Below are 26,681 nucleotides of genomic sequence, written 5' to 3' on the forward strand. Positions count from 1 at the left end.
ATATATATATATATATATATATATATATCCATATATATATATATATCTGTATATATCTATATATCTATATATATCTATATATGTATGTATCTATATATCTATATATATCTATATCTATCTATATATATATCTCTATCTATCTATATATATATATATATATATATATATATATATATATATATATATATATATATATATATATATATATATATATACATATATATATATATATTTATATATATATATATATATATATATATATATATATATATATATATATATATGTATATATATATATATATATATATATATATATATATATATATATGTATATATATATATATATGTATATGTACATACATATATATATATATATACATATATATATATATATATATATATATATATATATATATATATATATATACATATATATATATATATATATATATATATATATATATATATATATATATATATATACACACATACTTGTAAACATCCATTGCTGTACATATATATGCACATATAGGCACATATACTGCCCACCTTTGATGGTGGGAATATCAATTATGAAACAGTTGTGTGACATACAATTATGTAATAATATTGCACAGTGTTGTGCAGAATGCATTTCGCTGTCCTCAGGCCATATAGCTGTAGCAGACCTCACTGGCTGTAACTCAGTCCCACAGCATTTAACCACCACATGGCATATAACTGCACTGCTTGCTGTTTTCAATGCCACACACTACAACCTACATAGATATGTGCACATAGCAACCTTCAACTACATATATATGTCCAGCCTTCACTAACAGTTGCAGTATGTCCCTTGCCCTATGCACATCTGCATATACATATAGATACAGACTGCTACCACATATGGAGGGTTCACAGTATGTACAGTACCCTTCAGACACATCATTTGGGTGCCAGCAAATACACCTCTGTTACATACCATACCTTTGTATTTCTCACCTCTGTCTGTTGTAACTGTTGACGTGTTTTATTTATTTATTTATTTTTTTTGGTTTGGTGTTTCCAACTGCCTCTGTTTGTCTGTCTGTCTGTTTGTCTCTGTCTGTCTGTCTGCCTCTCCCTCTCTCTCTCTCCAGTTGTTGCAATGATATGATTGCATGTGTGGACAGCAGGTACAGGCTGCTTTTGTAGGTATCTGCACATGTGCATGTGATGGCCTCTGCACCAATTGGTGCCCACCATTTAGTAATTGCATGCAGCCTGCTGTGTGGTAATTGCAGTTCTCACTGTGATTTCAGGACCCTGCTATAAAATGATAGGTTAGGTAGGCATAGGCCTTTCGATTTTGCAAGGTGGGGACCATGCGTGTTTGCTGTGGACACTGTTGTGTCAGTCAGAAGGTTGGTATATGTCTCATATCTGAAGCTGGGTTGTAGCCAGTGAAATGCATGTTGTACTGAAACCTGACTGTTGCTTCTTCCAGTGCACTCTTCTCAGTGTGTAAGTTTACTCACACCTTCTAATGCTAACACTGGATACATGGGTGTATGTACTTTCTTTTGGAATTAGGGAATTAACTGGCATACGACAGTAGTTATTGCAATGTATTCCTATGGCTTTTCTATTTTCCCTTTACATTCACTCCTTGTAATGCATGTTATATTTCTTTATTGCAATGTATTCCTATGGCTTTCCTATTTTCCCTTTACATTCACTCCTTGTAATGCATGTTATATTTCTCTCAGCACCACATTATTGTATATCTGCTGTGATGTAGTGGTACTTCATGCAGACTGGTGAGTCCAAGGTCCCAGGTTTGAGACTGACAATGTTTTTTATTTTGCTGCTGAGCATTACAAGGGCCTTGTCATGCAGAGTGACTAAGGCACTTTTACGCAGTTGTAAGGGGGTTTGCGCTTAGCTTAGCTTATTTTATTTTAGCAATACTAAGCCAAGCTTGGCTTAGCTTATCATATCTTAGCAATGCTTACTGCTGTTTTCAAGTGCTCATTCCCGCTAACGCCTGCGCTTATTTCTTTGACAGAAAAGTAAATGGGGAGATAGGAATGTGGTGATAAAGGGTTCACAAAGAGGGGAAGACAGTAGGGAAACCAGCTCGGGATGTACAGGATGGGTGTGGAGAGGGTCCATAGCTGCCCACTTCTTTACCAGTAACAGCTGCGCATATGCAATACATTAGGAGGGATATTTGAAACCTTCCACCCCTGAGAGAGGGGTGAGGACAACTACGTGTGTTGTACTACCAATTATGAATATCAGGCACATGCACTGTTTGTGAACTGCTACACTGTCATTAGTACGTTACTCACTTCTGAACAGTTTGTGGTTTATTTGTGTTGACATTAGCACAGTCTGCTCAGGACAATTGGACATATTTCACTACTGTGTATGCCTACCTACACCCTTGGTTGTGCCTGACTACACGGGTATATAGTACCTTTGGGTAGGGGTGCAGAAGTGCAGAGTGCATTATTTATTATCGTGTGATGTTTATCTTACTGAACATGCAGAGTTGCTGTGTACCTGTAAGTCTATGAAGGCTAGTAGTCTGTCTGAGTAGCTCCTACATGTGGACATATCCAGATGGTAGACAGAGGTCAGCCTAGTATTCTTTGACTATGCACCACAGCAGTCTTTTCAGCACCTGAGCAATGGAATTGTCACAGGTGGTTGCTAGCCGTACATGGCTACATCCTTTGATATTTCTGTGTTGTACTTCTGCATAAGGGCATGCTTGTGGGATTCATTCTACAGCTATTTGCAGAGTGTGCAATAGCAGACAAGCAGATATGCCTGTGTGTTTCTGACTCTTCCAGGCCTCAGATACTCTCAGGTATATAATTGAACAGCCTCAGGGAAAGGTACATATAACTGCGATACACCTGTGATATATTTCAGACATTTTGCAGTTCAGACTTTGGGGGATTCAGAGCATATGTATTACTACACCTTTTTTGATGTGCAAGCAGGTCTACTCTCACTTATTGACATTTGTCATTAAGTGAGATTCCACACCTTTCTGCCTACTGTTAGTACATTTCACAGGGAGTCAGAGGGGCACATCTAACATTTGTTTACAAATCAGGATCATCACTGCAGAGCAGTCACTGTTGGGAGGTCTGGCCTGTGACCTATGCAAATATGCCAGTGTTTATCCTGCTCTGATACTGTGTAGGGTTTGTAAGGTGCTACTGTGACCTTATTCCCTACTAGCATGGCTGATTCTCTTTTCACAGTCATGTCATGCAATTCCACAACACCTGCTGGTTAAGGCCCACAGAACAAGATTTGTGTTATGCCATTCCTATTTTCCCTTTACATTCACTCATGGTCATGCATGATATATTGCATTCAGCAATAAGTTATTACATATCTGTTGTGGTGTAGTGGTACTTCATGCAAACGGGTGAGTCCAAGGTCCCAGGTTCGAGACTGACAAGGGTATTTTATTTTGCTGCTGAGCAGTACAAGGGCCTTGTCATACAGAGTGACTAAGGCACTTTTAAGCAGTTGTAAGCGGGTTTGCACGGGTTTGCGTGACACTTAGCAATGCTTAGCTAAGCGCACACAAGCTCACACTCGCACACCCCCGCTAACTACTGCTTAAAAGTGCTTACTCCCGCTAACCCCCGCGCTAATTTCCTTTAAAGAAAAGAAAATGGGGAGATAGGAAAGTGGTGAAAAAGGGGGCACAAAGAGGGAAAGACAGTAGGGAAACCAGCTCGGGATGTGCAGGATGGGTGTAGGGAAGGTCCATAGCTGCCCATTTCTTTACCAGCAACAGCTGTGCATATGTATGAAATTTGGTGTGAAATTTGAAACCTTCCACCCCTGAGAGAGGGGTGAGGACAACAAAATATGTTGTACTGCCAATTAGAATTATCAGTTTACATGTCCAGTGGACATGTGTGCAAATTGGGCAGCTATGTATGGGGCGTAATTTTTTTGTGGGAACAGATTGCCCTTTTTTTTTTTTTTTCAGGTGAGAGTGGAATGTGAGGTAGAGGATGTAGGTATATTTGGGGAGGTAGGTTGGGGTGGTAAACAGACAAGACAAACAAGACGCATACAGGGGCAGGGTTTGACACATGGGATGGGTGAACACAATTGACAGGGAAGGTTGTTTGGAAATTGCAAGCCCATGAGTCCACAGATGGTAACAGTGGGACTGAGATTCCCCACCCATGGGCAGTCACCACTGCACCTTCACAGCCCCGAGGGTGGCTGTGCTGGGGGCTGAGTAGGACGGGCAGGCTCACCCGAGAGACGCGCCACTCTCACCTCAAGCTGGCATAGGGTATCAGCGACTGAACGCTGGATCTCCCTACGCACCACAGCCCGGACCCTTCGAAGGGTGACAGGTGGTCCTTCTCTGCCCACGCTTGCATGGGAGGATGAGCCCCATCCCCTGCAGTGCTTCCACCAGAAGGTGGCACAGGTCCAACGAAGGAGGGGAGCCCGGGCTGGGCACCGGAGCTGCTGGTGCCAGGTGCATTCGCCAACAGATGAGGGACAGGTGGGTCCGCTGGGACCGGCCTTCCCATACGTTCTGTGATTAGGTGTGTTTAATTACAACATAAACAACAGCATTCCATATTAGTTGTAACAGCAAGCAGTAATATTCCTATTAACCCAACACACCAAGGTTCCAACAGTTGAACAGCAAGCATAACACATGCATATATTGAACGACAGTGGATATTCCAACAGCATGCAGGGATGTTTGGTAGCAACAGGCCACCATGAACGTAGTGTTTGAACAGGGCACATGCATCAACATCGATGCAAATATTTATAAACAATAGGACATATGTCCCAACAAATATTTAAGGTTACACATACCCATTGAGGTGTGGAATTGCATGGTTTATGCACATACGGTAGGGTGTAGACAAAAAAACTTGGTTAACATCTTATAATGACCATTTAGTCTACACTACATTCCAAGTGACTGCAAGTCTATATCCCCTACCTGTATTATTACACTTGCCACCATACATTAGGTTGTGTCATGGGTTTGGTTAGTTCAATATATGCCTGACCTATATCTGACATACTAACTGTCCAGGATGCAGATGTTACTGCTACATATTTCTTGTTTGCATTTATATTTCTTTATCTACATATCTGTGATGTTTTCACATGACATTTTCATTTCGATTTGTACAGAACCCTGCATTTCTTAACACACACTCACATTTCTGGTGAATAATTACATGCTACATGTGTGCCAGGTTTACTTATTCATGCCAGCCAGTAACTGACTATTGTGGACTGTATATATGTTTCACAGCTGCTAGCACTTCCATCACCCACTTTATATGGGACTGCATAACTCTGGGTTGCCAGCACATTTTCAAACAGTACTGTTTGTATAATGCAAGGGTACTACAACATTTCAGACTCTGTGACACAGACACACTCTGGGTTTTAGACCTTTATTAATGACATTGCACACTTTTCCACAGGCTCACTCCTTTATTTGTTTTAACAGTGTTTATGGCAGACATGTTCAAGACATATTATACCTTTATTAATAGGTTAGAACAATCTTTTTTCAGGCTCATTCACTTATGTTATATGAAAGTGCCTGCAGAGATATTATTCCAGACATATGTTACCTTTCTTAATGGGTTACTACACTCTTTTTCTGCCTCTCTGACGTTTTTATCTGGCAGTACATGCAGAGGACTTATTCAGGCAATTCTATGGCTGTTTTATTGGACTACAACACATTCTTTCATGCTCTCAAAAAATATTTTATATAACAATACATGCAGAATAATCACTAACCTGCCTGGTGGCACAACCTTAGCAGCCTATCAGCATAGGCTTGCTGATTCGTAACATGGTCACCTGCAGCTGTAAAGTAAATGAAGGGATATTGAAACATACCTATCTGTTATACATACTCCATTATCAATTCTTACATACTGCATTCCATGGCTACATACTCAGTTGTGGGGCATCTTGCATCCCACGGGCCTCCTGTACCCACTGGTTCAGGCGGTCCTGCTTTCATCTCTTCAGGTCTGCATGGTGGTGATGGACCTGCTCACCAGTCCGGGGAACGCCTGTGGCACAGGTGAGGTCACGAGCTAACCGGTTCCAAGCCTCTGCCTTGTACTCCATCCCTTGGAACTGGCCCTGCAGGAGTCTTGACTCGTGACGGTGGACAAGGAGCCAAACCATGTATTTGGACTCCTCGATGCCCCAACGTTGTGCTCTGAAGCATGAACCCTCTCCTACACCTGCCATTCTGACTGCAAATGTGTGCTACAATCAGTTATGGCGAGTATTCCCACCTATGGGGCTTAAATATGCCGCATTTCCCGCACTTTTTTGTGATTGGCCATTTTGTAAATTTCTCGGCTGACTGCAGACCTGCTTAGTAATGGTTAAACTACCATTTGTAAGTATATGAATGTTAATAGTGGCTGTTTCCTTCATGTTGTCATGGCTTAGTGGTTCTGTACATTGATTATGATGCACAGAGTCCTGGGTTTGAACCTTGTCATTCTTTTATTTTAATACTGTCTAGACAGACTAGGGGGTGTGGCTGCGTTTAAGCAACTTAGCTCTACGTTGCTCCCCTGTGCCCTACGGTGCCCTGGTTGGCGTGGCGAGCACCTCCGCACAAACCGATTGCGCTGGGTAAAGCACTATTTAGCTATGGGCAACTATTTTGCGCTGGCTAAAGCACTATTTAGCTATGGGCAACTATTTTGCACTGGCTAAAGTGCTATTTAGCTATGGGCAACTATTTTGCACTGGGTAAAGCGCGAGTTACCCAGGGGCAACTATATTGCGCTGGGTGAAGCGCTGCTTAACTGCAGGCAATTTTATATTGGGATCCTTTTAAATATTTATTTTATTCACTGATACATTAGCCATTTCACTGCTTTTTAGTTATGTTTAAACATATATGTTAGGTATTATTCCGTATACTGATTTAAAAAATAAATACAAAAGGCAGTGGTGGGACTCGAACCGTGAATGCCTGTTCTTTGTGTGAACGCTCTACCATTACACTATTGCTATTTTGTGTAATTTACATAAACATTCTTTCTTATGTTCTTCCATGTCAGACTTGCTAACTGTAGCTAAGCAATGGGCACACCCGTGCACACACGCGCAAATACGGGCAGCTATATTGTGGATTTAAAAAAAATAATTATAATTATTTACTTTATATAAGTGTGATGGGGGTTTACAGTGTCAGGGAGTGTGGTGTTGGGTGCAAGTACATTTGAGCGAACTCGCTCTTGTGTGTTGACATTATGCTTTTTAAAACCTTGCAGGGGTGTGCACATTTAGACTGCTCAGCAGTCGGACACGCCCCCTGCTTTCCTGCTCAGTCTGTGTAAGAGTTACGGTTGAGTCAGCGTGTCCTCATGAATATTCATGGCACTCTGATGTCAAACCGTTCAACTGCAGCCTCCGAGTAAGACTTATTAAGTCTTACATGGAGGATTAGTAAATCCGTGGGACAGTCTTTTCACACGTCAGTGTTCTCATCGTCGGGATTTTCATCTGTCAGTCATCTCTGTTGTCGATCTTCCAGTGTCGGTGTTCTCCTTGTCGGTCTTTTCAGCTTTCGGCGTTATCAGTTAGACCCATATACACATATATGTATATATATATATATACACACATACATGTAGATAATACATATATACATACATACATACATACATACATACGAGTGTGTGTGTGTGTGTGTGTGTGTGTGTGTGTGTGTGTGTGTGTGTGTGTGTGTTTGTAAATATATGTAAATGTATATGTAAAGACACACATAATGAAAGGTATCTTTTCAATCATCATATCTGCAGCCTCATCTTGGATGCACACATGGGTATCTGATGAAGTACTTGCATATATTATAGTTTACTTGATTTTAGGTGGGTTACTATTTCACATGTATACAAGTCTCAAAATAATTGGAGCCTTTGTTCTTATTAGACACACCGTATGTATGTTGTTTCCTGTATACTGTTCCATGGTGTGAAAGTAAAGCTGATGGAGCTGACAGTATTCTGTCTTCTGTCTCATCTCTTTATTTCCTGTTTTGAATATGAAATATAATGTGGTGTCAGAAGAAAGTTGGAACTAAAGTAGGACAAGTAGAATTTATTTTTTATTTGAGAAACTGTGTAGCTGCCACATCTAGGATAGCTGTCTCTGAAATGGAATTTTTCTTGAAACTAGGAACTATAGAAGCAAAAGGTCAGTTTATTCCGGACTATGAGCATTATATCTAAGAATCCTGAAAGACGCAGTGTGCTGCGGTGTGTTCCTGCACAATTTAGGGCAGGAAACCCTGAATCAGTAGTACATAATACATATGAGCTTAACAAAGAGACAGAGAGATGATAATATGGAGAAGTGGCAGAAGTTTCAGATTTTGAGCCTTAATAAATAATCTGTCATTTGTTCTTCGGGACAATCCAAAAACTGAATAGACAGTACTAATGTTTGTGTTACTAAATTAATGAATTGAGTAAACAGCTCTGAGTTTGGTGAGTTGCACTTTATTGTTCCAAGACATATAAGCTTACAGTATAAATAATGACCAGATGAGAGGCAAATTGTTGCAGAAGTAGAGTAAATAAAATTACTTCATCTCTGTTACAAGATTCACAGAGAAATTCTAAAAGTGTAAAACTACATGTGAGACAAATCATGAGAGCAACTAATACAATGTACATGTGAGCCATCAGAATCTTATGAAGTATGAAAAACATGAAAAACATATCATTGATAGGTTTGGCATGAGGTGCACTTACAAAAATAATTATAAAAAATAAATGTTATGCAATTAATTATGTAGGAACTGCAATATACTGTGGCTAGATGTTGCTATGGACAAAGCAAATGTTCAAAATCAGTAAATGTCATCTAGGATTCATATTCAACAAAGACCTAGGAAGGTTTCTCATTGAACATTTTCATAAAACCAACCTTCAGTATTAGTTACTTACATTTTGATAGTTTTCACCCCTTCAAGCTTAAGAAAGGGTTGGTTAAATGACAATTTATTCAGCTTGCCAGAACAGATGGCAAAGTATTTAAGCATGAATATGAGATACTGATTAGAATGTTTTTAGACAGAGGATATCCAAGAAAGTTAATGACTGACATACATAAGGAAATTCGTTAAAGGTGATGTTTGTTTCACACCTCTCATTGAAACAGGACACTATAGATCCCGTACTTCAGCAGAGAGAATGTTAGGAAAAGATTCACACAAGTTATTTGAAACTTCTTTGGTGTTAGAATATAACACTGGTAATGATCATATCAAAGACATAGTAAAAAAGAAATGGGCAATATTTAAAGGCAGGTTGTAGGTGAGAGCCCATGTTTTGTTTATAAAACTGCTAGAAATATTAAGGATATTTTAGACATGGGAGGTGTAAACCACCAACAGATGAAAACAAAGGAACTCTGCCTTGTGTTTTTTGTTAACAATGTAAACACATTTTAATTGACAGTAGACATAATATACGTAAAAATTAAACTGAAAAAGGTAACTGCCACAACAGTGGGGTGGTTTATTTGGCTCCTTGCTGAACTTGTTCAGCATATTATGTAGGAAAAGCAGACAGTTGCTTATGTAAGAGAATTTACAAACACAATTATAACATCAAGAATTAAAATGAAAAGAAAATGCTCTACAGAAGCATTCATTAGATTTTCACAATTTTAGATAATTTTCTTTGTGTATTTTAGAAGCAGTCTTTACAGATGGCAGTGTGGGAGAACCAGCTTAAATACAAGGAGCTGCTGCTGTAGATCAAACTGAATACTACAAACCCTCCCATCTGAATGAAAATATGTCGATTATTCCAATATTGAGGGCAAGATGGCCAAATTGTAGACATATTTATATTGCTATTTTTTATCTACAATGACACTTCTTGTTGGGGCAGTATGAGTTCATGTTTAGATGGTCTTATGTTTTATACATTTTAGGTATTAGGTATTGAATTTCCTATCAGGGTATTAATAAAGATTTCAGCATAACATTTTTATGACTGTATGAATATACAAATTACAAACACACTATTTTTATTAAGCTTCATAAATATTTTTTTATGAGCTACATTAACATTTTTAAAGGCTTTGTATGTTAATGGGGAATGGTTTCTTTAAATACAATTAAATGATAATTAATTTATTAATTCACAATTTTTTTGTGTCTATGTATGGAGATGGATTATTGTTTCAATTCTTCTGCTAAAGTCCTTTGGTATTGTGGGATGAACGCGCTTAAATGTGCATTATTAAAATGAGTGGAATGCATGAATTCCAGTTGAATGTTACTGAGTTTTAACAACTGCTTTGTCCGTAGTAACCCCTAGTACAATATATTACTGTTTGTAGCTTGGCTCTGTGCTATCATCATATATATATATATATATATATATATATATATATATATATATATTTTTTTTTTTTTTTTTATTGATTCTGGTTACCTGGATGAACCTGAGGTTTCTATGGACAGCAGTGGAATTGGTTTGTCACCTATTTTCCATTAACTTGTGACAACATGGAATGTTTGACCGAGGAGGTTGAGCATGTCAAGGGTGAGCAGATTCAGTTGGTTGAATGACTTACCACAATATGAGGAAACACACAAACTTCTGTTTCTGGTGGTTCGAAGGGTAAGGTTCCATCTGGTCACAATGGAAAACAAACCAATTACAGAGAGAGTTCACAGCCATTAGTTGGGAGTAATTTACAAGAGAGGTTTTCCCTAGTGCCTGTCATAAGGTTGTTGACCTGTGGACTGATAAAAAGAATGAAGGTACTGTTTATTTAATACCAAATGGACAACACATTAATGGTTCAGTGAATGAACATGTTTATTTTTCACAGACAATTGTTTCCAAGAACGCAGATTTGAAGTCCGACTAGTCTCAGGACCCATTTTCAGTGGAGGTCCAGGAGCAAAACTCTAGTACAATACAACTGAACATTGACAATGACATCTAAACTAAATACTCTATACTTAAGCATAGGAACTTAGGCTGTGGTGGTGCAGTGGTTAGCGTTGTCGCCTCAGAACAAGAGGTTCTCTGGTTCGATTCTCGGCTGGAGCACCTTCTGTGTGGAGTCTGTATGTCCTCCCTGCGGTCGAGTGATGTTTAAAGACATGCAGGTAGGTGTGAGCATGAATGGGTGTGCCTTCTTTGAAGATTGGGTGTCTGGCTGACACTTTGGCACTGTAAAAATCCACTGCCAGTCATTAGCAGACCCCTAACCGGGAAAAGCCGAAAGACTTAAGCATAGGAACTAACAGTATATACATAAACATGGAGAGCAAAAAATCAGTAGTGGAATTGTATACAAACAGGCATAGCCTTATAATGGCAGTTCATTACATTACTAATACAGTATTCAGACATATTTTGGGTTGTAATTTTGTACTGTTACTCTGGTTTAAAAATGAGAAAGAGTATGGCAAGGAGAGCAGTCACAGGAAAAAATTAATGGTTTAAGCAGGTGGAGAGCATTCACAACACCATGTGTTGAGTATGTCTGCTTTTAGTTGAAGTTTAAAAGACTTTAGTGATGGTTGTTGTCTAACTGTTATGGGGATGGAGTTCCAGGTTCTGGATACTATGTCAGTGTATAGGGATCAGTTATCCGAGTTGTTAGGTTTGGATATAAGTAGTAAGGCTTTGTCAGAAGATCCCAGAGTTCTAGTTAGGTGGAAATACTTATTAGGTTTGTCAGGGATGGGCAGTCATTTGGTGTATATAATAGATTATGGACAGCAGGGAGTTAAGAATATATGACTTGGTCAGGTAGTTTGAGCCACTAAATGTGCCTGAGTGCTAGGCAGTAGTGTGATCGATGGGGGTGGTTAACTCCAAATTTTGCAACCCTGTTGTAGCACTATTTGAGTTTAAGAGTAGCCAAGTTTTAGGAGCTGATTTATAGAAGACCAGAATAATTTGGAGTTATTGTGATTACAGCGTTAGATATAAGTGTAGTAGTTGTTTTTTTTGTTTTTGTTTTTCTTTGTCAAATTTAATTTGATACTTAGTTCTGTTTCTGACTTCTTTAAATTTTTATATTTGTTGCCCAGGTTTTCCAGGCAGCATCTCAAAGTTTCATAAGATGTTTGGGGCAGAATGTGACAATTTTTTTTCCCTGAGAGTGGTTAGTTCATTTAGTATCCTTAGGGATATGTTACTAAAGTGGGATACAGCACCATCAAGATACTTTAGTTTTGCCCAGTTATACTGTCTAAAGTATGAGACAATGGTGAGGGGTTATGTGCCACATTGTAATGATGTTTTTTGGATGTTTGTTTTCTTAAAGCAAATATGTCATTTAATGCTTCAGGGAGAATTCCTGAAGAAGGGATTTTACTCGGGGTAAAGGAAAGTATCCAGTCTATGGTGGTTCCACTGTAGTTTTTATTATTATAGAGAGTAGAAGAGGAAATCAGTTGAGTAAGTCTGTACAGATTAGGTTTTAGATGAGTTGCTAAAGGAAAGTTAGAGCCAGTCAATACAAAAGTCACTGAATGTTAGAGGTGAGACACATAGGTGTCTTCTGTACTGGTATGATTGTTACCAGTTGGGATAAACACTCTTATAATGTACATAGATTTGTGCTGGTTTAGTTTGATAGTGGTACCAGGATTTTTGCTTTGTTGAATTAGGAAGGAGTTAGAGGTGATAGAGACCATTGAAAAGGTGTTTTTATAGAGTATTGCAACTCCCCCAACTCTCTTATGTTTTCTGTCACCTCTATAGATGTTATAGTCTGGAGGAAGAATCTCATTATCATTAATTTCATTTTTAACAAGGTCTCAGTTAGCACCACAATGGCAGGTGAGTGCTGGACAAGTCATGTTCATGAAATTGGGGTGTCTTCTTATAGATCCTTCTTATGTTAATGTAGACAACAAGTAGAGAACAGACGCTTGATGAATGTTGTGTATGGGAGGTGGGGTTGCACAAGGGTGGGGTGGGCTTGATATAGGGAGAAAGTTGGGTCTGGGTTGAGGTGGACATTTCCATAAGTTTTAAGGCGTGGAGATTATAGTAAATATAGGTCAACCATTTTAGTTTAGATTTAGGTTTTAGATATTTTTAGAGATTAATTTGTGGTGGTAAGTTTTATATTTAAACTGATTGTGTAGATTTGAGAGGAAATAGGGTTGGAGTTATGATAACATACTTCTGGTGGGAGTTGGTGGATAACGTTTGTGAGATAGAAAATAAGGGGATTGAGAGATAAGATGGGGTCATGAATGATAAGAGGTTAGAGGGGAGAGAAGTAAGGGGAGAGGGAGTGTAAGTGCTTCTGAGTATGACATGTTTGAGGAGTGAGTGGGTTGGTTGGGAGTGTGTCTAATGTATTTACATGTGAATAAATGGTGATGTGAGTGTGATATTAGGGTTAGGGAGAGTGTTTAGTTGTATGAATGATTGTGACTTTCTGTATGTGTAGGAAGGTATGTTAGTTTGAGTTGGAGGAGATATGTATGAAATGTGATCTGTGAGCTGTGGGTTGCAGTTGAATAAAGACTAAGGAAAAGGGAAGAAATGAGAATGATGATTGGATACAGATAGAGTGGGGGGAAATTTGGAGGAGTATAAAGATAGTTGAAGTGGGACGGGTTGGGAATTTGGAGTAGGGTAGGGGAGTGGAGTGAGTCCAAGTGTAGCAAGGGTGAATGGAGTGAGTGAGTCCATCCAGGAGAAAAGAGATAAGAATGCCTAAAAAATACAATTAGCTCACTAGGTTAAATCAGGTTAGTGAAAGACCAGCCAGGTAAGCAGTATACAAGCAGACATGAAGTAGTACTATGCAGTCTGGTAATATATTTGTCAGCACAGACAACTAGTATATCCCCAGCAGTAAGGAATTATAGATGGGGTAGTCAGGCTCTCTAGGGCAGATTATTTGAACAGTTAGAGGTTTGCAAAAACAGTTTGCATTACCCCTTTTTATGATATATTACTTGCAAATGTATGGGGAAGATATGTTTGAAATATGTTAGCCTTACAGCTAAGGTTAAGCTTTATTTATTTATTTATTTTTTTTATTTTTTATTCTTTATTCAAAGACTGGGTTGAATTACATGAGACTACATTCTTAGCTTTTTAGTGCACATGCCTTTACAACAAGATGGTTACTTTTTTAACAGGACTCATGTAGTAAAAGAGTGAAGACATGCATTATTGTTAATGTTGCCCATTAGGTCACAAGGATGTTTCATATGGATGGTTTTGTTGACTAGAGCTACTTCCAGCTTCAGGGTAAGTGTCAGGACAGGTCTAGGAGGTAAGAGATGACAGGGTGAGTGAGTGAGAGAAAAGGTGCACCAGGAGGAGAGAGAACAGATTACAAATACTGTACAATGCAGGCAGAAGTAACATACATTTACCTGGAGCACATTATCCTCACAGTTTCACTGTATCAGCTTTGGCTTGGTATACGACAAGCTGAACTCCAGGGTGAGATAGTGGGGAGGGGGTAGTATGCCACTTTAAGTATAAGGCAGTCTATATGTAGAGGATCGACCTTATGTGAATTTAAGGAACTGTTATTAATCTGTCTATGCTTTTCTAAATGGGAAATGTTACTTTACAATCATTTCTTGATATGCTATGCTATGCTAAACACCTATATGGAAGCTTTTGTATTACAAATGAGGCAATACCGAAAAACAAAGGTAATGCCAAATGCACATTAAACAAAATCTTCTAAAATAGTCAGGTAAGAAAGATTTTAACCACATAGGGATGAATAGTGAAGTTATTATATACTTAATATCCAGTCTTGAACTTCTTTATCAATAGTTTCACAAAATATAAGATAGTTTAATCAAAGAGTAGGTATACAGAAATGATAATTTCTACCTAAGTTTACAGACTGTCACCTGCTTTGAATTCCTCTATACAAGAGCCATGAGCTAATTAATCTAACCTGATAGGAGATTAACTGATTTTCTGTAAAATGTACATCCATTAATTTTAGGAGTAGTCAGGAGAATCATTTCTTACTAGTGCACAACATCCCAAAATATAGCAGAAAATACTACTTAGTAAAAAACTAATTAGTTATAGACCCCCAAAAAACGAATTAGTTATAGAGATTGAGGGATAAGTTACAGTGAGTGTATTAGAAAGTGGGTATGCTGCACCCACATTTAAAGCTTCAGATGAGCAAACTGCAGTTTACACAACACTTTCCTTGGTTTAGGACCTTACTGAGAAAGAAAAAACAGCCACGGAGCGAGAGTGGTGTGTTTGTGTGTGTGTGTGTGTGTGTGTGTGTGTGTGTGTGTGTGTGTGTGTGTGTGTATATATATATATATATATATATATTGTGGAGCTAATATGCTGTACTCCTTTGCTAACAACACCTTTCCAGTAAAAAGCTTTTAAAGTTCAAACAGCAACTCATGGACAGCGCCACATATGCCAAATAGGGTTTATCTGCTCTCCTCAATTATATTACACAACCCATACCAAAAAATTTACTTTGTATTTTTCATGTTAAATATAATACTGACTTGAGGATTCAGAAAGACTCCCACTGTTTGCATTAAAGGCCTATTTCCATGATATGGTACTAGTGCATTCAGAGATGCATTATCTGCAATGAGAAAAGACCTCATAATCGTCTCATCTGCATGTCTCTGAATCACTGTTAACTACTTTGAGTGCAACTCAGCACAGACTTCATAATCAGCTCATCAGCATGTCTCTGAATCACTGTTATCTACTGTGAGTGCAGCTCAGCACAGGCCTCATAATCAGCTCATCTGCATGTCTCTGAATCACTGTTACCTACTGTGAGTGCAGCTCAGCACTTTCCTTCTGTGGCTAACAGTGGTGGCCTTTGCATGGTGTTTTCACAAGCACCAACCCCCATTCACTCTCTCACACACAACATACACATTCAAGTATACACACATACGCACACACAAACGTACATGCCTCATACTCCTGTCCCTGTGTTATCCGAATGTCTCTGAGGTCTCCTTTGTCTTGCTCTGGTAAGTCACGGATGATTATAGTCCATCATTAATGCCAGACATTAGAGTTTCACTCTTTATATCATTCTGTAAATGCATGGTAGAATAAAAGCTGTTATACTAGCAACTTTCTCAGTTTCTAAGAGGAATAATTAAAATTTGTCTATAATATGACCACCATTCATTTTAATTTTGTTTTCGTTTCTTGTGCTATAAGGTTAAAAGGTATACCTAATGTTGCCTGTCCATTTTCCTCATAGGTCACAAATGGCTTCAAGCATTAAAAATGCCAGAGATCCTCATTACATTTAAAAAAAATGTATGCAGTAACTTATCAGTTAGTGCAGTAGGTTAATGCTGAGGGTTTTAGTGGCAAGGGTGCAGGGTATAAATCCCTTTTCATCCTCTTTGTAGTTGACTTTTTTTAAAGTCTTAATTTTTTTACATTACATCCCTAGCCTCCAGTGGTGGTGCAGAAAACTAATATCTTAGATGGGAGGATACAGGGTTGGAATCCTGTTTGGAGCGTTTAAGGCCCACTACTTATAGTATCTATTTGTCTAGTGATTCCCTGCGCCGCATTTTTTAATTAACTGCCTCTAAGGCAAACTATATAGAGTAACCCTAGTGTCTATGTTCTTCCTTTCTTCCTCTCCAACCAATATCTTCAGAGTGCTCCCTGATGTCTAATGATTCTCCCCCCAATACCCATTATTATGTTTTAGTGCTGTTAAGACAATTAAGGCATACATTTATGGGTATATACTTCCACCAGTGCCTTTATAAGTCTAGCCGTGCAATCCAACCTAGCTTAATTATGTCCTTATGCCTCATGGGTATTTATTAGGAGGGGGTATGTTAGTTAAGAAGTTTCTAGAGGCTACGTGTGGGGCTATGTTACTTTGGGAATTACTGCCTGCCTCTGTCTATCAGAGACATGGGGGCAGATCTGGGGTGAATTTCTAATTTCCCGTCCACTGGTTAAGGATTGTGCTTAAATAGTTTTAGGGATGGACTCTGCTTTACATGGATGAGGAGCCTGTTCCAGAGCATGAGGATCCTTTGATACTCATATCTGTCTCACCAACGTGTCTTATTCATGTCACAAGCAAAATTTAAATCCTTTGATTTAGTGGTCCTGATGCTGTTCATTTTGCAGATGTGCCAAAGGTACATTAGAACTAGACCCAGGGATACCTTGTATGTCAGACATAGACCACCTCTCTGTAACCTATAGGAGACAAAGTATAGATAAAGGGCTTTAAGGTGATATGTATAGGACAATGTGTTTTTACCATGAATTCTCCTGGTAAGGAACCATTGTGGGCATTCCAACTGTTGCATATGTCTGGTGAGGTATATGCCAAAGGGGGGTGTTATACTCAATGGTGGGTCTGATAAGTGCTGAATAAAGTGGCACTATGACTTCCTTGGACCTGGATGTCATAACCTTACTTATAACTTGCACAACATAGAATGATTTCTTACTACCTTGGTCACATGTTGGTCAAAGACCAGATTACTGCATATGGTCCCAGATTTCTGACTACTGGGTCAACTCTTATGGATGTCTTATCATTGGAGTAATTAGCCTGAGAGGCAGTTTTCCCAAAAGGCACTAAAATGCATTTCTTGGCACTGACTTTTAATATCTGACTTTGGCACTATTCATTTGTCGGTTAGACCCTCTTGTAAGATGTTTGTGTCATGGAGGAATCTATGATAGCTCCCATTCTGCAGTTATCTTTGAACTTAGTCAGTCAAAGACTGTTGACTTTAACCTTTACCTCTGAGAAGTAGATGCCAAATAGCAGTGGTTCCAGCATGGAGCCCTGCGGTACCCTACTAGTGACTGGTCTCTTAGTGGAGGTAGTATCACCAATCCTGACTTCCTGGGTCCTCTCTGTGAGCCTGATCACAATCCAGCGAGTTATGTAAGGGTTTATGCTCAGTTCAGTGAGTTTATCAACTATAACCAAGTGCATTATTTTATTGAACTCCTTAGCCAGGCTCAGATAAGTGGTACACACCATTTTATCACATCCGTTGCCTTGGTGACCTTCTCCAAGAAGTCCACAAGGTTTAGTAGGCATAGTTTTCCCTTGACAGACCCAAAGTGGATTGGGTCCAGTGTCTGAAGGTTGCCTATGTCTTTGTTGATCATTCCCTTGATAATTTGTTCCATGGCTTTGCATATTAGACTAGTCAGACCAATATGTCTGTAGTTTCTGGGGTCAGTTGATGGTCCACTCTTGTGAAGTGGGGTAACTACTGCAATCCTCTATTCTCATGGTGAAAAGCCTGTTTTGCTGCTAGAGTTGAAAAATGACTTAAGTGGTCCCAACAGGTCATGTTTTATGCTATTTAGGTGTTGTCCTGGGATACTGCTGGGGCCCATTAAGGCTGTGTTTTTGGTCTTGGTGAGCACCACCAAGACCTGCTCCCTGTTAATAGTTGGGAGTGGGGTTATGCTAGTAGATATCTCATGGAGTAAGGCAGAGGGGGAGCCTAGGGTGAAATCTGAGCTGAATTTGTCAACCAGTAAATTTTCTATGTCACTGTGCTCATTGAAGTTGGCACCACTGGCCACCAGTTTAGCACACTAACATGTGCTACTTTTGAGGTTTTGGACATAGCTGTAGAAGGTCTTGTGGTTCTCTTTAGCCAGTGAGGCTATGTTGACCACATAATTGGCCTTGTTGGAATTAATTAGTCCTCTTAGCCTCCTGTTTAGCTTAATTAGAGAGCAACTGTCATTATGGGAGTTGCTCTTCCTGATTTTAGCCATGACTGATATGTAAGAATTTTCCTTGTTATTTAGAAGTTTCCCCAACCAATGTTATGTGTAAGTGTTGCTAAGAGACAATGATAAAGGTTATCCCTGGTGAGTAGTGTTCCCCGTCCTTACACTTATCCTTGTTGGCCAATGATCCCCACAAGTCAGTGTTGCAAGTACCACCCAAAGTCTACAAACACACACACACACACACACACACACACACACACACACACACACACACACACACACACACACACACACACACACACACACACACACACACACACACAAGAACACTCCCCAACACACACACTCATACATGCAGTCCCTCATATACACTTATACACACATACACCCTAACACCACCTGACTACTAAACTTCCCAGCATTTACCACTACCATGATGGCTGAACATGGCCTTTTGGCCATGTTCATTACCACAAGTGGTTGTGTATAAATGCCTTACTGCTAGCGAATATGGAGGAGAGCACATGACTAATTAGCATGTGCCTCTCCCCTGGAATGCCTCCATAGCATATATAGCATGGCTGTAGAGACAGCCCACTGTGGTGCTGCATGTCTACGTGCAAAAGCAATATAGTAGGGCTTTCGCCCGTGGGGTGACAACCTTGTGTACATCTCTTGGTAAACTTTCTGAATTCAAGCCTGAATAGTCTTATTATGATGATGCACATGTTTTTCTTATCATTCTCATTATTATATTTTATTTGTTATAGTCTCTTAAAATTATGTTTGCTGTTCTCTCCTATAATTATGTTAATGGTTTTTGACGCTTTTCTCCGAGTATTTCCACAAAAAAGAAAGGGTCTTGAGTGGCCCAGTAGGATTATCCCAGTCAAAATAAATACTTTCCTTAAATGATCCAGTAACTTTAATAAGTAATCCAAAAAACATGGCAAGACAGCAGCAAAGCAAAATGTGAATAACTTCACATTCTAAACGTTTCTGGAAGGTTCTGGGCATAAACAAGAATTGAGAGGCAGGGATATGGTTGCCACCATTTCAGAAACCCAAACTGATGCTTTTCATACTAAAGTGAGATTTTGCAGGCAAGCACAGCTTCAATCCATGCAAATGATTATCATTTTGTTGCCAAAATGAAGTATTTTTGTTGCACAATTATAGCTGATTCTCTTGCTCTGTGTCATACTAGCATTTTCAGACACAGTCTGAGCCTTCTGTAATACTTAGAAGAAAGTGAGGAAATGTTCCCTAGGTCAAACGACTTGAGGAAATGGACCTGATGGACTGGGAGAAGGAAAAAAACATGACATGTTCACAGAAATGCAATTATGCATTGATTTCTTCTGAAACATATAGCTCAGTGATATCTCATCCACATGCTGGTGCCTTACTTCTATAATTTTAATCCTAAGTGCATTATTGTATTTGCTGGATGCAAATATCATGCTTAGCTTTTGCTTTATTTTCTGAGAATTATTTCCCCGGTGATGGGAAACAGTATAAACATTTGCATGAGTTTGGTGGTCTGAATTATCATGCCATGAAGCACAGGATTAAACTCTGAATAAAATACCCTCTCCATATATAACATAAAAGTGGGTTAGCAACATCTTAAATTGCTGTTAACAATGTACATTTTTAGATAGTGGAAGCACTTTGGAAACTCCCAGGCATGACCACTTTAATGTTCCATCATCCAACAATCATCTTGTAGTTAGATCTTATTTTTTTCAGAATATAAGCATTATTTGGATCCTTGGTCTGTCCAGGATCCTTCATTATGGATACACTGTCATTCCTCGGTATCCAGTACCTTTCGTCTTCTAACTTCAAGGAATGGGTAACAGGAAGTTCAAGAACGCCGTGTGTAATAGTCTACACCTGCATTTTCTCTCATTTTCCTTGGCTGATTTTCATAGTTATTATAATATGCAAAGTGACTATGGGTGCGAGTTTTAACAATTTAAATAAAAATTATTTCTACGTGTGGTTATCAGCAGACTTCCACGAAATGTCCTGCTATTGTTCATGGGAAGTGAAGTCACCAGTGAGACACTTCTGTCTCATGGCACTGTATTCTAACCAAAATGTTATTTTGCTGTACATTATTTGAGTACCGTATAATTGCAAAAGTTTTAACATTTAGTAATTTCATTACGTGTGCTAGCCTTGAGGTAAATTTTCTCCTTGAAATCATTCTCTACATGCTCACTGCAGATCAGTGTGTGTGTATATACCTTTAAGAAGCTATCCAAGGGCTTGCACAAGTGTATAAATACTGACCATGTGCAAGCCTAACTCCCATTTTGTACTAAGCAGTTGAGATGTAAGCATGTATGTATGTAAGGTCTGTTTGTTAACTAGTCTGTTTGTATGTTATGATGCTGCTATCCATCCTGATGTGTTTCTATGTATTAAAGCATCTAAACAATATACTCCACCTGCTTGTCATCTATGTTAGAGAGAGAGAGAGGAACAAATGACATGGTGTCAGAAGCAGCATGTTTAAAGGGCATGAAGTTAGAGGCGGCATGGCCAAAATGACTTAAGGCACTTGCTTGGAACTGGTGGAATATAAAGCAATGAATCATCCCTAAAATGTGCATACTTCGCAAAACAGGTCAGAAATGAATTTCCGGTATTAAAACTTGCTCAGCACTATTTCTTTTTTGCAAAATATGAAATGAGTCATACAGAACATTCTAAATGATTTTCACATAAACTGATATGTACAATATTGATAAAATATTCAAATTACTATGGAAAATATTTGAAATAGTGTCCGAATTGCATAAAATGAATAAAATAAAGGGAAAGTAGATTTAAGGACAAATAATGAAGTATTTTGTATTGTTTGGATTAATGTCAAGAGCTCAAAGTTGACACAGGTTCTAAGTGCAATGTTATGTCAGCAGAAACATTCGCTAGAGTGTGTCATGGTGAAAGGCCTGATTTTGGCAAGGTGTGCAAAGCTTGTTGCTTATGGAGGTGCAGAAATTCAAACCGAAGGCTCAGTAGTGCTTTCATGTTACTCTGCTGGAAGAAGCTACGACTTGTTATTTTATGTGGTCAATAGCCACGTCCAGTCATTATTAGGGCTCAGAGACGGTTTGAAAATTGGACTGCTTTCATTTAGCAAGGAAGTCCATCATGTTAGCTTAAAAGACCACTACTTTAATTTTGCCCAGTACATTTTTTTTCTACCTATGCTGATATTTTCAAAGAGAAATTAGACAAACTTCCAGTTGTGTACTCCATGAAGTTAGACCCAGAGGTCAGTCCAGCTATCAGGCCAGCATGAAAAGTTCCAATAGCCATGCATGACAGAGTCAAAGCTGAGTTAGATAAAATGGTGTGACAAGGTGTGATTTGTACAGTTATAACTCCAACTGATTGGGTATCTTCCATGGTGGTAGCTCATAAGAAAAGCTGAGATGACATCAGAATATGTATCGTTCCACGAGATTTGAAAAAAGTGCTAAAAAGACATCATCCAATGTGCACAGTCAAAGAAGTCACAACCTTGATGCCAAATGCCACTATTTTTTCTGTCTTAGATGCAAAGAGTTCATTTTGGCAAATTCAGCTTGACAAAAATCCTCAGTGCTTACTACGTTCAGTACCCCATTTGGCAGGTACAGATTTTTGAGAATGCCATTTGGGATAAATTCTGCAAGTGAAGTCTTTCAATGTGCAATGGAGCAAATTTTTTCGGGGTATCCTTGTGCTATTATAGTAGACGACATACTAGTAGGAGGTCACAATGAAGCAGAGCATGACAGAAACCTCAGAATAGTTCTAGAAAGAGTACATCAAGTGAATCCTAAGCTCACTACACAGAAATGCAAATTCAGGCTGCAAGAAGTTTCTTATGTTGGTCATTTATTTATGAGTACAGGCCTACAACCAGACCCTTCTAAGCAAACAGCCATTCTCAAGATGCCAGCTACAGACAATGTTCAAGCCCTGCAACATTTTCTTGGCATAGTCAACTACCTAGGCAAGTTCATTCCAGACGAGTCATCTATCAACACCACTCAGAGATCTGACATGTAAAGATGTATCCTGGTCTTGGTTAGAGCAACACCAAAGAGCAGTTGAAGTCCTGAAACAGAATTGCTAGTCCACTAACTCTCAGATACTATGATGTTCACAAGACAGTTACAATTTCCTGTGATGCTTCGAAATTTGGTCTTGGTGCAGTCATTCTACAAGAGGATCAACCTGTTGCCTGTGAATCAAGAACTCTTACTCAAACTGAGATGCAGTATGCCCAGATCGAGAAAGATCTTCTGGCAATTGTGTTTGCACGTTCGAAGTTCCATGATTATGCTCATGGTAGACCTAGCCAGACTGAAACAGACCACCAACCTTTGTCACTATCTTGAGAAAGCCTGTGCATTCATCTCAAGCCTGACTGCAGCATATGATGCTGAGACTGCAAAAGTATAATTTCAATCTTGTCTACAAGAAAGGCAAACTTCTTTTTCTTGCTGATACCTTATCCAGATTGCCCAGAAACACCACATAATAGCATGAGAATGAGACCTTTGATTTTGAAGTCATGGAAGTGAGAAGTTTTGTTTCCACATGTCTTAATGAGCTAAGAGATCACACAGATCCAGTTTTACAAAAGCTCAAACACTTTATCAGTCAAGGATGGCCATGAAAGCAATCTTGTTTACCTCAAGAAGTGCATAACCCAGAAGTCCTATGACAATAAAACCAGAAAACTGCTCAATCCATTATGAGAAGGAGAAGTGGTAAGGATGCAAATGTCCAAAGGTTATGATCGGATTGGTGTTGTGAACAATATCTGCCCAGAGCTAAGATCATATATTGTGGAATCACAAGGAGCAGTCTTTAGGCAGAACTGGAAGCATTTGAGACCGGTGTCTGAGTCTATACCACAGCACATAGCCTGTGAGAAGGACTCTTTATCTCAGAGTGAGTTGTCCGGTGTTCCAATTCCAGAGAAAGTTCCAGAGAACATTCCCATACCTGTGATGAATCCAGAAGTTCCTGATAAAAGTTGTGCACCTCACAATGTCCCTGTTACTAAATTTGGTCCAAACTGTTATGTTACAAGATATGGTCGCATCTCTAAACCCTGTAACAGACATGAGGCAACTTGGACATGAACACTGTGTTTTGTTTCTAATGCCTATAGTAATGCATGTCTAACTCTGATACTGTTTTTACCAAGGGCGATCTTTTTAAGGGGGAGGATGTAGATCAATGTGTGTGCATGTACCCCTAAGAAGCCATCCAATGACTTGCACAAGTGTATAAATACTGAGCACATGTGAGCCCGACTGCCATGTTGTAGTAAGCTATTGAGATGTAAGCATGTATGTATGTAAGGTCTGTCTGTTAATTAGTTTGTATGTATTTTATGATGCTGATATCCATCCTGATGTGTTTCTATGTATTAAAGCATCCAAACAAAATACCCTGCCTGCTTGTCATCTATGTATTAGAGAGAGAGAAAAACGAGTGACACTCCCCATGTGAAAACTACATTTTTTGGTTGGTTACTGTTTATGATCATCCGACCACCTCCCTTTGAACATGTGCTTATATAGGCAATACAATCAATCAAATGCTTTTTTTTTAGATTCTGACTTATCTAACTAGCTGTGTTGTAAAGCTGTTCACCTTACTCTTGACTTTCAATTGTTAAAGTTAAAAGAAATACATGAATATGCCCACTCTTGTATCTTATCAGGGTACTGATCAGGTCATAATAATAATAATAATAATAGTAATAGTAATAATAATACTTGATGTTACAATAGCACGCTTGATGTGTAATTTGAAATGGATTTAATATGATTAGTAGGCATCAAGATACAAAGCTTAACTAAAATATTTAATGCTTCATATAATCAGACTTTTAAATTATCAGCATTTCAAAACATTACCAGACATACATAAAGAATCATTTTCATAGGAGGAAAAGCTTACTTCAACCATCAATGTGGAGGGTGTGTTTTCATATCCTCAATCTGTAAATACACTAACTCTGAGGTATACAAAGCCAAAGGGAATGGAAAAGGTGAAAATAAAACATAAAACATACTTCTATCTTTTCTGACTCCCACAGCTGAAAAACAAGCTATAGCATATGTGACAAAACAAGTTCTGATGTACCAATGGTTTAATAACATACATGAACATGAACATCCAGTCTTTGTTCTGCAATGTATTGTGATGCAACTAAAAGTAGCAGCATTAACTGCAGGGCACAGGAAAATGCATAGAAAAAGACTACTGTAAGGGCAAACCCATGAAAGAAAATGGATCTTGTTTACCACTGATCTAGTTGTTGTGTCTTTCGGCTTTTTCCCGGTTAGGGGTCGCCACAGCGGAACTCCAGTCCGCTAATGATTGGCAGTAGATTTTTTTTACGTACTGGCTTACCGGGCCTAACGCACAACCTTCAATGAAGGAACGCCCATTCACGCATGTCGCCACACAGAAGACGCTCTAACTGAGAATTGAACGGACAACGTCTAACTGTGAGGCGATAACGCTACCGCAGCACCACCACTTGCTGAAATAAATCCACAAGGAATGGTATGGTATAGAATCCACTGAAAATGTCAGTCCCCTTGCATGCATATAAAGCAGCTACTGTAATGCACTTTTTGTCTCTTCTCTTATCTGCGATAATTCCTTCATCTCCTTTAAATATTGACATTTCTTCCACTGCTGCTTGTGTTTTGTGCTGCATCGTAAATGTAAGAGCAGAGACAGCACGGTCCATGTTGGGTAGACCACCAAATGACAGAGGTGGCAACAAGAGACAGTATTCCCTGTAAGCTAGGCTCTTTCTTATCACTTTTCAGCTAAACATCCAAGAGTAAAATACAAGCTGCATCAGAATGCATAAACTCTCCTGAGTCTCTTTTTACAGTTGAAAAGCAGTGTATCAGTGCCAAATTGCCCTTCTGTTCATCTGTTTTTGTTTGTTTTCTTTGTTTTCTTTCTTTTTTTTTTTGTCTTGTTAAAAATAAATCTCTTCAAACCTCAGGCGAAATGGAGTAATGTAAAAGTAACATTCTTTCACCTAAAACTGGCCAATTCTAAATTTCTTTAAAAAGCCCCAGATGTATTCATAGACTTGGCCTGGTCTATTTCAACTTCAGATTAAATGACTGAATCACTCTGTACTGCTATCAGATTTCTGCATGACTGTCAATAGCTCTTCTAAGTGCTTTATTGTGTACCAGAATTGTTCTTTTTAAATCCTACTTTCCTAAAGTTTCCAAAGTAGTCTTACACTTTACTAAGCACACCATTTCAGGATCCAGATTTCGAATGTTTGGTATGATCACTGGATAGGGAGACATTTAAAATGTGATGGTCTTATTTCAAACTGATGACACCTTTATAGGTTATATTTAGGTGCTGATTCATGTGTCCTAACACTAATAAAAGAACTATATTTGTTTTTTTTTTCTTTTATGTGATGTGGAGAAGTAAATATGAAAGGTGGTAGCTGAAGATGTGATTCCCTTTTGCTGAAAAAAAAGCAATTGTATCCAGAATATGAAATGTAATTGATCTATATCAGTTTTCTGAGGCAGGAGGCTAACAGGTCATAAATTGTATGGAGTTTGTATTGAAGCATAAAATGGGAAATGGTATTGTATATCTCTAGCCCAGTAATCTACAGTGGTGGCACTACTACAGAGCCAATAAGAAATCTGTGGAGAATTTGAGACAGCATTCCCTGGGAATTTTGTCTGTGTGTGAAAATATATTTCTTGTTAAGGTAGGTACTGTGAGTACAGAGCACTGGAAGGCACTGGGGTTCACAGAGAGAGTAGTGAGAAGGCACTGGGGTTCACAGAGAGAGTAGTGAGAAAGGAACTGGGGTAGTAAGCCAAAAGCATC

The sequence above is a fragment of the Protopterus annectens genome, chromosome 4.part1 (genome assembly GCF_019279795.1).
Source record: "Protopterus annectens isolate FY-2018-M chromosome 4.part1, PAN1.0, whole genome shotgun sequence".
Classification (NCBI taxonomy): domain Eukaryota; kingdom Metazoa; phylum Chordata; order Ceratodontiformes; family Protopteridae; genus Protopterus; species Protopterus annectens.